This window comes from Panthera tigris, chromosome C1 (genome assembly GCF_018350195.1).
Source record: "Panthera tigris isolate Pti1 chromosome C1, P.tigris_Pti1_mat1.1, whole genome shotgun sequence".
NCBI lineage: Eukaryota > Metazoa > Chordata > Mammalia > Carnivora > Felidae > Panthera > Panthera tigris.
This window is the reverse complement of record NC_056667.1, coordinates 97,868,890-97,881,829: the sequence shown is the minus strand read 5'-3', so window position 1 is coordinate 97,881,829 and position 12,940 is coordinate 97,868,890. Positions and strand designations below refer to the sequence as shown.

At 45.4% G+C, this 12,940-nt stretch overlaps 1 long non-coding RNA gene across 1 annotated transcript; it reads right to left on the bottom strand.

The window, feature by feature from the left end:
- Positions 1-12,033: 12,033 nt before the first annotated feature.
- On the bottom strand, positions 12,034-12,764 carry LOC122241411. Its single transcript, XR_006221540.1, has 3 exons — positions 12,678-12,764; positions 12,401-12,466; positions 12,034-12,200 (listed from the first exon to the last, which is right to left on the bottom strand). It is a non-coding gene; the product is annotated as an uncharacterized LOC122241411 (long non-coding RNA).
- Positions 12,765-12,940: the final 176 nt, after the last annotated feature.

The following is a 12,940-nucleotide window of genomic DNA, read 5'->3' as shown; positions in this document are numbered from 1 at the left end:
AGGCATTAATTCAACAAAGGGTGTTGTAAGACCACCCTTTCCGGATGGAGTAGGCTGTCAAGGCCACCTGGTGGGAGGGAGTATGACATATAAGGACCAAAAGGCCCAGATGTTTGGGGGAGGACACAGTAAATTTCTGGGTTCGAGATACAGAATGAAGAGGGATGCCTGAGTGGCTTAGTCAGTTGAGTGTCAGTCTTGATTTTGGCTCAAGTCATGATCTTGCGGTTTGGGAGTTCAGGCCCTGAGTCGGGCTTTGAGCTGACAATGGGAAGCTTTCTTGGGATTCTCTCCCTCCCTCTCTCTCTCTCTCTGTCAGCCCCTGCTCACTCACTCCCCCTCTCTCTCTCTCAGAATAAATAAACTTAAAAATATTTATGGTCAAGGAGCACCTGGGTGGCTTAGTCGGTTAAGCGTCCGACTCTTGATTTCAGCTTGTGTCATGATCTTACGGTTCGTGAGATAGAGCCCCACATGGGGCTCTGAGCTGACAGTGCAGAGCCGGCTTGGGATTCACTCTCCCTTTCTTTCTGCCCCTCCCCTGCTCACATACATGCTCTTTCTCTCCCTTTCAAAAATAAATAAATCAACTTAAAAAAAAGGATACAGGATGAAGAAGTTGTTGATGTGCAAAGCTTGTTTTTTGTTTTTGTCTTTAGTGTGGGATTTATAAATTTGTCTATCTATAAATAGGCTTCCCCACTGAGGCGTGGGACGTGGGAAATCATGAGAAAAGCAAATAGGATTCCATTATCTCTGAGATTAGAACTTATTCTGGTGAAAGTTTAGAGATTAATGCCAAGGACCTAATTTTCCAGGTAGGGTGTGGTGAGGATGAACAAGGGCCAGTAGGAAAGGTGGTTGATTGTAATTTTGTTTTTTTAAAAAAAATTTTTAATGTTTATTTATTTTTGAGAGCAAGCAGAGGAGGGGCAGAGAGAGAGGGAGACACAGAATCCGAAGCAGGTTCCAGGCTCTGAGCTTTCAGCACAGAGCCCGACGTGGGGCTCAAACTCACAAACCGTGAGATCATGACCTGAGCCGAAGTCGGACCCTTAACCGACTGAGCCACCCAGGCGCCCAGGTTGATTGTGAATTTGTAAGAGAGGGAGAGGATGGTTATTTACTTTGGGTGTTAGCCTTATTAAAAAACTGCTTTTTGTTGGTTTATAACAGTGTGAGTGTAAGGAGAGTTAGAGAAGCTTCATTGTAAGTATGACAAACAAGGTCCTAGCCCTGAGCCTTGGCATCCCAGCAGACAGGGATGATCCAGCAACCAGTTCTTGTTTGTTTCATATTATTCAATATAAACACAAAATATTATAATGTAACATACAATCTCCTGAAATAAAACAAAACCTGTATTTTATAAAGTATCAACCTGTTGCCCAACTCTTTAGTTATTTTCACATAAATTTCACTGGTTCTTATTTTTTTCAAAAATTTTTTTAATCTTTATTTAGTTTTGAGAGAGAGAGACAGACAGAATGTAAGCAGGGGAGGGGCAGAGAGAGAGGGAGACACAGAATCCAAAGCAGACTCCAGGCTCCGAGCTGTCAGCACAGAGCCCGACGCGGGGTTCGAATCCACGAACCACGAGATCATGACCCGAGCGGAAGTCGGATGCTCAGCCGACTGAGTGCCCCTTCTCAACTTATTTTTTAAATCCTTTATTCAAATGAAGTCTTATGCATCGTTCAAATATATAAAATAGATGAAGGTGGGCTGCATTAGTAGAAGGAATGAGGGGTCCTGATCTTTCTTTGGCCATCTCCTTGTCCCAATCATGACCTCAGGGCCCCTACATGGAGATCTAAGGCTCTGTCAAACAGTGTGGAAACCTCAGATCTAACTGATCCTTTCTACCATCTTAAAAAACTACTGGGTGATTCACTGTTACAAAATTCATTCACCTTACTTATAGCTACTGAAACTTAATTCCTTTATAAATTGGCTTCCATGAAGATCTCCCAGCATTTATCCACTGGGACAGCCATTTATCCACTTAATCTGGGAAGCATAGAGATTCCTTTCCAACTCCCACTTGGTCAGACTTGCACAGTGGCTCTTCTTGCCCAGAACCGGCTCTTAATCATGATTTCCTTGCTTCTTGACTCGTAGGGCCCCCCAACCAACTGGGCATGGCAGGAAGAATTGTGAAAGATTGGAAATGGGCAAAAATGATGACAGCTTGTCCTGTCTAGGGCACTTTTCCAGGTTATCCCCACCTTTCATTGTCTTTGAGTTTCTTTGAAAGCTCTGTAAATTGTAGAATACTGATAGTAATGCAAATAATTGTTGTGTAGAGAATCCCAAATTATGTCTCCTGGAGATGCACTTGATGGTTGCCCTGTAGATATGGACCAATTCTGAATTTATTTGTAAATTCATTTCATAGTCTTCATGGTCAATATACGTGTGCACTTTTTGAATGTTGCATTAATTCTCCTGTTGCATCTTATTAGTTTTTAATTTTTTGTTTAACGTTTATTCATCTTTGAGAGACAGAGAGAGACAGAGCAGGAGCGGGGAAGGGGCAGAGAGAGGAAGACACAGAATGCAAAGCCAATTCCAGGCTCCGAGCTGTCAGCACAGAGCCTGACACGGGGCTTGAACCCACGAACCGCAAGATCATGACCTGAGCCGAAGTCGGACGCCCAACCGACTGAGCCACCCAGGCGCCCTGAATCTTATTAGTTTTTAATGAGTTAAAAAGTCATTGACATGCGTCTACTTTATATTTATATGAGAATTTTTCTTTTTAGCTTCAAAAAATACATATCCTTTAACAGGCAGTAACTGCTGCCTGTCAAACCCACTATGAAAGTTACAAGAGGGCAGTGGACATCTGTTCTGATGCTGCCAGAAGTAGGGGGACAGGGAAGAACTGAACTCTTCTGTTGGAGGAGAAGAGTCTTATTTTGTTTTTTATCCTCTCTATTCTCCATCTCCCCTTCTCTTGGTAAGGAAAGTCACTTCCGGTCTCTGTTGGGCCCTCTAGGGGCCTCTCTACCTTCATCTTCCAGACACTCTATGCTACATCCCTGTCTCTCAACCTTATTGTACCTAACTAAATGTGCAATACACGTGAGATCAGGCAAGTCTGGGCATGTTCAGTGACCATAAAGCTGACCATAAGAAGTCCATTTGTGGGGGGGGGGGGTGGTGGTGGTGGTTCTAGAAGTCCCTTGGGACAATCCAAATCAAGGGCAGAAGGAAAGAGGCATAATGAACACTACCTAGCAAAAAAAAAAAAAAAAAAAAATTGATCTTGGTATTGGAGGCCATTTGAGAGAATAATTCAATATCTGTCACTCATATTCATCTCCCAGTCCACTCTCCATAAGATTCTGAATTCTAGAAAGGGCAGAGGAGCTGCAAGTAGAAACTGAACAAGCAGTCGAACTTAAAACTCTGTGGGACTTTGGGGCGGAGCATCATAGGCCCTGGACCCCCATCCGGAAGGGAGAGGAAGGTGCCAATCTTCTCCTATCTCTGACCTTGAGGTTGGTCTTGAGGACTTCCTTGCTTTAGACGGGATACCCAGAGGAGTAGCAGCCAGACCCAGAATCGCACTGTTTGCTCCCAGAAAAGTCACTTGGAAATAATTCTGGGGAACTCCAGAAACCAATCCATGTTGGTGGATGCAATAGGTCAGTGACCTGTAGTCTGATCTGACCTAGAAACGGTGTTCAACTTTTTCTTCCGCAAATTTGGGGTTTGTTTGTTTTTAAACACTATGACATTGTAGTCACTGAATACAGACTGACACAAATCTGCTTCCATTTAAGTTATGCCTGGTCATCCTAGCTCTGCCGTGTTCACTATGCTCCCTTAAATGTTTTTGGTGAAGATCCTGGTAGTCCTTTATTGCAAAGTGACAGACACCCTGTTCAAACCTGCTTTCACAAAAGTGGATATGTATTGGCCCAGGTGACTGGAAGGTGAGGGATCAGAGGTAGAAGGGAGAGGGGGCCTGGCATTCTCACCCACCTGAATCAAGTAATGTTACGAGTTCCACCTCTCTCCACCCAACCCCCAGTTCAGGTTTTCACCGTGGTGACTTTAGTCTCAGGAATGATTGTCCCTCATAAGACAGTCTTTGGCAGCTCAAGACTTTATAGGTTTCCTCCTAGAATTCTTTTTTTTATTTAAGTTATTTATTTATTTATTTTGAGAGAGAGAGAAAGAGAGAGCATGAGCAGGGGAGGTGCAGCGAGAGAAGGAGAGAGAGCATTCCAAGCAGGCTCTGCACTGAAGCCCAACGCGGGGGCTCTAACTCATGAACCATGAGGTCATGACCTGAGCGGAAATCAAAAGTCGGACACTTAACCCACTTCACCGACTGAGTCACCCGGCTGCCCCTCTCCTAGCACTCTTGATCTCAGTAGAGAGACCTTTCCTCCCAGAAGCCACACATTTTTAGGAATTCTGATTGGTCCCACTTGATCACATAGCCCACCCTGGATCAGTGAGTGAAGCCCCTAGATAAAGCACTCTGATTGGCCAACTGGGTCACGTGTGCACCCACACATCCACAGAGAAGGTAGTGCCCCATGACTCACCGCCCCATGGGAGCTCTGCAAACACTTTTTTTTTTTTTTTTTTTTTTTTGCTTCCACACCCTAAATGCAACAGTTGGCCATGCTTCTGTCCTTGGTGAGTGTGGATTCTGTAGCCAAACTGCTTTGCCTTGAATTTTAACCCCACCCGCTTGTTAGCTGTGTCCCCCTTGGGCAAATTACTCTGGGCTCCAAGTTTCTCACCTGCAAAACCGGGAAAATAGTACCGACATCGTAGTATTATTCCGAAGATGAACCGAGGGAATATGTACAAAACTGTGTCTGGCACATAGTAAGTGCTGTGTAAGTGCTAACTATCCATCACCACCGTCACCATCGTCGTCACCATGCCTCCGGGGTCAGTCGAACAGCCAAGAGCCTAAACTCCCTGTTTTTGAAAGGAAACTCAGAAGGAGAAAGGCAGCCTAGTTCATAACTCCTAAATAAGCCTTTGAATGTTTCTTTCTCAGAGAAAACATACTGGAGCCACTTTTACCAGCAGATCCACAAGGAATTCAGCACTGGTGCACAGTTGAAGATCAACAGATAGACTATGGTCAGAAGGTTGAGGGTTTAGACTTCAAAGAGGATCCCTTCTCATTATGTGAAAATGAATGGCATTTTCTGCATTCGCAAAAGGATAGGTCAGCATCCTAAAAGAACTTGCACGCATCCAGCCCTCCTCCTGATTAGTCACGGCGCTTAAAAATCTGAGAGAGACAAGCATCCTTTGTGGACTTGTACGTTATAGCCCTGTCTGTTAGACTTTGCCACAACTGTGTGCACTTTGAGATACATAAACCCAATTAAAGTGTGTCCGGCTTTGAAAGCAGAGGGGAGATAAGGCCTCTGAGAGCAGTTTTCTCATTTTATGCTCTTTACCAAGCCACTTGACTTTTTGCCACCTCATTCCGGGCAGTTAGATCTTGGGTCACGTGGCTGGGTGACCTACCATGAGGTTAAAAACCCCAGCAAGAGTTGGAAAGCAAGCTCATTAAGAAACAAAAATCACACAGGCACAGGCATGTGAGTATACGTAGGGCCTGTTTCTCCAAAGATGTGTTTTGGGAGTTAGAAGTTCTTGATAGGGCATTTGAGGTGACCAGCTCAGTGTCCATGTCTATTTCCATTTTCTGCAATCAAACCCCGAGGAGTGCCCCTACTCAAAAGCAGAAAATGAGCGAGCTATTTTGGTGACATCCCCTACAAGCAAATACCACTCAGATCCTCAGATATCTGACCATACCGAAAGTCTTCTCTTTGACTTTCCGCCAAGTGTAACAATAGCTTTACAGAATCTTTCCTCCGGGGAGGTGCATTCAAAAACAAGTAGCTGTCATTTGCTGAGCACCTCTTGCGTAAGCGGCCTATCTTAGCTATCTTAGAAGTTCCGTATCTTCTACTACAATCAGTAGCTGACCACATGAGATAGAGAAATGGAGGAGCTCCTGTTGTCCCAGCTCTCGGTTTGGATATCCTTGGCCAGAGCCCCAGACATACGGACCAGTGAGCAAGCCTCCAGGTGATTCTAGTTCCCAAACTTGGAGCCACAACAGCCCATGCTGAGTGGAGCAGAGCTGAGCTGTCCCTCCCCAGGGCAGGTGGAAGGTTCGTGAACGAAGTACATTTGGTTGTTGCTTTATCCCATTCGATTAGGGGTAGTGTGTGACATTGCGATGGAGAATATGAGTGATGAGGATAAAATTGCTTTACTTACAAGGTGGTTGTGAAGCAGTAAGAATGTACATGAAGTTCATGTACATTTTATTATTTATTTATTTATTTATTTTATTTATTTATTTATTTTTGTTTATGTACATTTTAATTTTTTTTTTTAACCTTTATTTATTTTTGGGACAGAGAGAGACAGAGCATGAATGGGGGAGGGGCAGAGAGAGAGGGAGACACAGAATCGGAAGCAGGCTCCAGGCTCTGAGCCATCAGCCCAGAGCCCGACGCGGGGCTCGAACTCACGGACCGTGAGATGGTGACCTGAGCTGAAGTCGGACGCTTAACCGACTGAGCCACCCAGGCGCCCCTGTTTATGTACATTTTAAAGTATTGCACAAACACAGTTATCACAGGACAACGCAGGTAACACACAAATACATCTATGTCCACATGCCAGAGTTTCCAGCTACGTCCCACAGAGGAGCCGGATTTCTAGATTTGCCGATCTTGACTGGCATCTCTTAGGGGCTCCTGATAGAGTGAAAAGTGAAAGCAGGCCTGAACATTCATAAAGATTCTGGAATACCGTAAACATTTTATAATTAACAAATCAACATTTTTATAAAAAAAATATAATGGGATATCCGCAATGTGATCAAAGGATTTATAAAAAAATGAATTCTTAGTGCACCACAGAGAGGCCCAGCCTGGTGATGAGACACCCGCGTGAGGCTGCATGACCAACATCTCTCAGTCCGTCAGTATCTCTGTGCCTATGCAAACTCATTTGGAAGTGGCGTCCAAAGTCTACATCTGAGGCCATTGTGAATGTGAGTCCTGAACAGTTGAGCCAGGCATGTGACAAGCCCCGAGCTGGACACCCTTGGTCTCTGGCAGGCCCATTTCTGATGGTCTGAGCCACCAGGACCATCAGCTCCTGGGTGACTGCGTGGTCCCCTCGGGCTCTGGGGGCTTTTTCATCCTCCTCCCAACCAAGAGAGCTCTCTTTCTTTGCTGCCCAGGGTCGAGAGAGTTTAAAAAAAAAAAAATACCTTTTTTTCCCCCCTCCTTTTTTCTTGTTTTTCTCCTTTCCCAGCCTTCCTCCTACCAGGCCTCCAAGATTCCTCTAGGAGACATTGTTTTCTCTCTTCAGCGCCATTTAGTCTCTCTTGGGGTAAACAACAATAGGGACCAGCGCAATTAACACTTGAGCGGTAAGCTGCAGCTTGCTGAGCATTTTCACAGACCTCCTCTTATCTCAGCCTCACATCCAACAGATCAGTCTTATTCTCATGTAGTTATTATTATAATTCCAAGTTTGCATGGAAAGAACAAGGCTCTTCGAGGTGAAGAGACTTGTCTGAGATCAAATAACCCACAAGTGGGAAGCCCGGATGCTGATGCAGGTACTGAGTTGACTCCCATCGTCTTTCTACTGTCAAGTTTATCCCTGCGGGTAGACAGAATGGCACCTCTCCTTACGCAAGTAATTATCGCGATGGTTGTTGTCATTGTTTATCAGCTTGGGTTCCCTCAATGTGCCTTTGTTTTCTTTTCTGTGAAAATAATTTTATATTTACAGAATAGGATTACGTAACGGAAACCTACTGGGAATTAGTACAAATTTTAAATCTCAGTTTACCCACTAGTGCCTGGGTTTTCTATGCGTAAAATATAACAACAACAACAACAACAATAATACTAATAATAAAATTACTATGGTTACAAACCAATAGTAAAGAACAAAAGTTTATAGTGTTTAGTATTTAACAACTTGCAAGGTACTTTCATACACAATAGTGCATTTGATCTTCACCCCTTCCCAGTAAAGGGAAGTTCAGAACTTCACAGAAGCGAAATGGCTAGTTCACATTCTCTCAACAGATAGAAGTTGCCCTGTGATTTGTACTAAAGGTTTTGGCTTATTCTCTACCTTTCCTGGTACCTCCAGCATGGCCTGATTCAGGGTGGGAGAGAATATCACTTATTCTGTGTCCTGGGGCAGTGCTGCTGAAACTCCATCATGTACAACAACCACCTGGAGAGCTGTTGAAACTCAGATTCCTGGGCCCAACCACCTTGATCCAGGAGGTCAGGGATTTAGGACCCTAGCATCTGCATTTCCAACAAGTTTCTAGCTCATGTCGCTACTTGCCGTCTGTGGACAATACTTCGGATAGGGCTGATAGAGCAAAAGTGACTCATCCCTCAAAACTTAGTCCTATTATCTCTACAGGAGGGTAACAGTAGTACCTACCTCACAGGGTGCAATGAAATTATGTGGGTAAAAGCCCTTTTACACCTGCTGATAATGTATTATGCGAAATATACTTGAAAGTTGAAAGGTAACATCAAAAACATTCTTACACAGACCTCATTGGGTGCTATCCACATAATGCTCTATGCACACGGTGCCCATGGGTTTGTGTGACAGGGAGGTAATGGGTAAATGAGAACCCACTCCATTCAGCTCATCGTTAAGAACTTTTAGATGGCATTCCATTCTAAACCCAGTCCACACTCAGGACGCCTACCTCCCCAGTGATAAGGAGCGTAGAGCACAGCTGATTTCCGCTCTGTGGCAGCTGGCATCCCGGGAGTGTGATTACACTCCCCACTTGGGGAGCACTGACCAGGCATGGGCAGAAGAGGGGAGGGAGAAGAACCAGGATTCCCACATCCTCACCCCCTACCACGTGGGCTTCTCTTTTTCCGCACGAGCCTTGGTCAAGCAGCCAGACTGAAGTGCAGAGTTTTTCCTTTTCTTGCTTAGTCTAGTTCAGGAATTACTGGGGACTGGAAAGTGCCAACAAGCGGTCAGCAAAGGGGGAGAGGAGCCAGGGCAAAGGCCCCTCAAACCACATGTGAGTTCAGCAACCCCTGAGAGAAAATCAGCCCCATGAGGATTCGCTTACTCCTCAGCCTTGGAGTCAGAAAGTGTCATGTCGCCATCACTGTCACTTATTAGCAGTGTGAATTTATGTGGGTTACTGTACCTCCTTGAGATGCAGTTTCTTTACTGTAAAGGAAGATTAATAATGTCCCAATGCCCAGGGCACTCGGTGGACTGCAGCTATTGAAAGGGAGGGACTACGCCGGCCGACTCCATCTTGTTCTGTGTCCTTCACCTTGACCACGCCTCCTCCCCTTCAGTAACCTCTCGCTCACCAGTTCAAACTTCGAGATCAAAACACACCGGCGACCTGCATAACAGGACTCCGACCCTTCCCCAGCCAATCGGCCGAGGCCACGACCCTGCCCCAGCCAATCGGCTGAGGCCACAGCCATTACCTCACCAACTGCCCCTAGACCCCAATAAAACCTTTGTGCTTTTGAAACTCGCTCTCTCTCCCTGGTATCTCACCGCTGCGACGGTGCAGGTAGGGGATTGAGCTCGAGCTAGCTCGAATAAAGGCTTTTTTTGCTTTTGCATCGGACTTGGCTCCCTGGTGGTCTTTGGGGATCACGAATTCTGGGCATAACACTATCAGCATCATCGTCGTCATTCACTCAACCAGGATGTACTGTGCACATTCTATGTGCCGAACAATGTGTTAGGCACTAGCAATATGGAGGTAATAAACACAACACCGAGCCTATCCCAGAGCAACCCCTAGTCCAGTGTGGGGAGACAGAAATAAGTACAACTCATGTTGTGGGTGTTCACAATACATGCAGAGTACACAAATAAGGGAAATTGGCAGAGAGTGTTAAGACCGTTCTGCAACTAACAGCTTCCTGATTGCTCGCCCTTCCCTTCCATGTACCACCCACCGCCCCAGTCCTGAGAAGGCTCATCTACATGGATAATTGTCCTAGGTCGATATTCCCCGAGCATCCCTGAACTTCTGCCTGCTGAGCCCTTGCCAGCCCAAATCGACATCTACTGGGGTGAACTTACACTGTCCATTCGGCATGCTGTGTCCACACAAGGCATTTCATTCAGGTTTGGAAAGTTACAGGCTGACGCAGCTCTGGAGGGTTGTTTGACTTTTTTTTTTTTTTTTTTAAATGTTTCATTTCTTTCCTTTTAGGATCTGTGCCCTAGTTGTTCTGGGAAACTTGTGACCTCTCTGTGTTTTTAATTGGAAGATGTCATTTTTCCATGGCAACCTATCTTGATGTCCTAAATAGAGAATCTGTAAAATCAGTTTCTCTCTGAAGGGCCACACGGTTGGAATGGGGGGGCTGTCCAAGAAGCGCTGATGCCCAGGCCTGGTGGCTCCACCCCTGGGGAAGTTCCCCCACGAAGAGAAACACCACCAGGGTCTCCTGCTACAACAGACCTGTACTACGGTGGGCCCCACCAGGAATTCTCTTGGGTTGGGCTCATAAAACCCAGTTGTTGATGGTTGAAGGGGGAGAATTTGCACTTTCTGATGGCATGGGAACAAAACCATGTCAGCCATGAATTATGGTGTCGCCAGGGCCAAGAACCCATAGGTAATAACATCGAAGCCAGAAAAACATTGATGGGAAACCATTGAAATCAACCCAAGTTCCATGGAGGCCGAATCTGAACTCACCCTTTCACAGCACCTCACCTCCTGAGGGGAATGAATGTCCTCAGGAAATGATGAAGAAAATAGAGGAATTTTGTACTACACTGTGTAAGTCACTGCTGAGGAAACAGTAGTTAAATCACTTGGCAAATAAGTGATCGGTTTCCAATAAACGCCCTGATTTTTGTGATTCTGTTTTTCCTTTCTTCTATTTTTTTTTAAAGCATAGTTTCCATTCAGTACGGAATGGGTATGTTGGTAAACACGTGTTGATAAAACAGAAGTCAGCCTGACCATGGAGATTATATTGGTGCATTTTAAAATGAAATGGTAAAATGATATGCCAAGTGTTTCTTCTATACTTGATCTAGGTAGAAGGGTACCAGAGTGACCTACTCATTCTGGATACACGGTGAAACCCCAGCAGGTGCCGGGCACCACCACCAACAGCTAACACCTGTTGGCTTACTATTTCCAAGAACTGTTTGAGGGCAGTGTATATTTTAATGAAGGATTCATAATCATCATGTCAAGAAGCTTCCCTCATTGACTGCTTATTATGTGACAAGAACTGTGAAAAGTGTCTTCACGTCGAACTAATTTCATACTCGCTATTGTTTTCCCCAATTTGAAAACCGGGAAATTGGGATGTAGCGAGGTTGGGTGACTTTCCCAAGGTCACAGTCTGGATATAAAACAAGGCAGCAAGGGCTCCAGCATCTGTCTGTACTTGTAACTGCTATAAATACCACTTCTTCTTACCCCGTGTAGGAACGTTTCTGGAAACGGACAAGCATGGTTGATGTGCTGAGCTCATTCCCATTTCTGGACCTTGCAGTGACTCTTCCCTCTGCCTGGAATGCCTTCCTTACCTTTGTCTTTGCTTGACTGGCCCCTTCTCATCATTCAGGGCTTGGCTCCGACGTATTTCTTGAAGTGTTCTTCCTGACCCCCATGTCAAAGCAGCCCTCCCCACCTCAAGCCCCAGTTACTAAGTCTCATTTCTTGTTTTGGTTCTTTCAGTGCTTTTCACTGCCAGAAATTGCCCTGTGTTTTATGTGTTGGTTCTCCCCCATGACCGGGATGGAAGCTCCAGGATGATGGAGGCCTCACTACCGTGTCCCTGGCTCACAGAAGAGTGTTTGGCACAGTTAGGCACTCAGGGGCTATTTGTTAAATACACGAATGGGGCATACTGTTATTGACTTTCATCTTGAGCACCAATCATAATGATGATAATGCAGCAGCAGCCACAATACTCACAGGAAATAATAATTAAATGTTTATTATGAGTCATATGCTGGGCCAAATGTTTCTCATCGATTCCTATGAGGTAGATACCATTATTGCCTCCATTTTGCAGAGGAGGAAACTGAGGCTTCGGGTATGCCACGCCGGGGTCATCAGGAGGCTGAGAAACCCTCAGGGACACGTCAATACCCGTGACAGGAAAAACACGAAGTTCCTGTTGGTGAAGGAAAGGATGAAGCCAGTCGGACCCACCACGGCAAGTCCCCAAGGCCCTGGGGCCTCCGCTTCCTTCTCAGTTAAAGAGGGAAAGTTGAAGCTTTCTAACCAAGAAGTGTCAGGGTCTAGAATGCAGCACGGTACAGTAGACAGGACCCCGGGCGCTGGCTTTGGGAGTAACTGGGTTTGAATTCTGACCTTGTCCCTTAGCAGCTGTGTAAGTGTGGGCGGCCTCTTGATCTCTTTAAGCCTCGGTTTCTCCACCTGTGAAAAGGGGTAACAGTCTGGATCCGTCTGCTCTGCAGAGATGCCGTGAGGAGCCCATGCGGTAGGTCTGTAAAAGCAGCTAGCACGATCACTGGTGCATGGTCAACCCTCGAGAGATAGCGCTTTCTCTCCTCCATTCCTGTGCTGCAGCTTATTCAACATTTACCACCCCCCACCAAAAAAACAACAACAACAACAAAAAAACAACCCTGGATGTTTGAATTCCATGTCCTCAGATGAAGCCAAAATCTATAGGTCTGTCTGTAGTCTTTGACCTCATTAAAGGAAGGCTGGAAAGCGAGATTAAAAAAAAAAAAAAAAAAAAAAAAAAGACCAGGAAAAAGATTTCAAGGAAGAAAATAGAAACTTTTTTGACAGGGGGGAAAAAATGTGTGGGAGGAGAGGATATTGCAGGAACCACATAACAAGAAGAGCCCCGCTGAGGGGGGAAAAAAATGGTGTCAGTCAAGG